Raw genomic sequence first — 1658 nt, forward strand, 5'->3', positions numbered from 1 at the left:
GTGCACCATTTTGGAGAACTGATCCACGATAGTCCAGATGACAGAACAGAGTGAAGAGACCGGCAGATCGACAACAGTCCATAGCAATATGGGACCATGGCTTAGAAGGAGTAGGAAGAGGACACAGTAACCCTTGAGGAGCAGTCCAGAGAGTTTTAGTTTATGCACAGACATCACATGCCAAAACAAACTCATGAATGTCTCGAGACATGGACTGCCACCAGACAAAACGAGACACCAGCTCCAAAGATACCAGGATGACCCCCGGTTTAGAAGAATGAACATTGTTTCAATACGTTCTTGCGCAGTCTCTCAGGAACAAAGAGCACTTCTGATGGTGTTTCCTGAGGGGCTTCAGACTGACATGAAGTAAGAGAATCTTCCAGAGTCTTGGTTACTGCAAAGTGAATTCTAGTAGCCAGAACGATGCTCTCTTCAGAGACCCTTGGGAAATGACTGATGGAAAAGCTGCGAGACAGAGCATCCACTTTAATATTCTTAGACCCTGGCCTGAAGGATATCACATAATTAAAGCAGGTAAAGAACAAGGCACAGTGGGCCTGTCTCGCATTCAATCTTTTAGTCATCTCAATATAGGCCAAATTTTTATGGTCCATGAGAATGGTCACCACATGATTAGACCATTTTAGCCAGTGCCTCCAGTCTTCAAAGGCCCACTTGATGGCCAAAAGCTCCCAATTGCCGACATCATAGTTTCTTTCAGCGGAATCAAATTTCCAGGAAAAGAAGGTGCATAGGTGAAGCTTGCCATCCTTTATATCCTTTTGTGAAAGGATAGTGCCCACTCCAACTTCTAAAGCATTAACCTCAACAATGAATGGGAATTCTGGATTGGGGTGCCGGAGAACAGGGGCGGACATGAAAGCCTCTTTCAAGGTATTAAAGGTCAGAATAGCTGTAGATGACCATTTCGTGACCTCAGCTCCATTTTTTGTTAACTCCACGATGGGCGCCACAATCGAGGAGAAGGACTTAATGAACCTATGATAATAATTGTCGAACCCAAGAAATCGCTGGATGGCCTTCAGCGTTGTGGGTTGTTCCCAATCCAGGATGGCTTTCACCTTGCCAGGGTCCATAGAAAAGCCTTGTGAAGAGATTACAGGAATGACACCTCCTTCACCTCAAAGTAGCACTTCTCTAATTTGGCATGTAGGTTATTAACCAAAAGCCTTTGCAAGGTTTGCCGCACATGCCCACGATGTTCCTCTACTGACTTGGAATAGATGAGGATGTGGTCTAGATAAACCACTGCACAGACTCCTAGAAAATCCCTTAACACCTCATTAATGAAGACTTGAAAAAACGGCTGTGGCATTGGAAAGGCTGAACAGCATGACAAGATATTCAAAATGTCCTGAATGTCATCTCCTTTCCTGATGCGAATGAGGTTGTATGCGCCTCTAAGATCGATCTTAGCAAAGATGGAAAGCCTCTCGCAGTTGATCAAAGAGCACGGAGATGAGTGGTAAGGGATACGCATTTTTGACTGTGATCTTGTTCAGTCCTCAGAAGTCTATGCAGGTTCTAAGGGATCCATCTTTCTTCTCAACAAAGAAAAACCCTGCTCCCACCGGGGATTTTGAGGGTCAATTGAATCCCTTATCCAGGGCTTCCTGAATGTATTCCTGCATGGC

The sequence above is a fragment of the Taudactylus pleione genome, unplaced genomic scaffold (genome assembly GCF_031769625.1).
Source record: "Taudactylus pleione unplaced genomic scaffold, aTauple2 ptg000127l, whole genome shotgun sequence".
In the NCBI taxonomy this organism is placed as follows: Eukaryota; Metazoa; Chordata; class Amphibia; order Anura; family Myobatrachidae; genus Taudactylus; species Taudactylus pleione.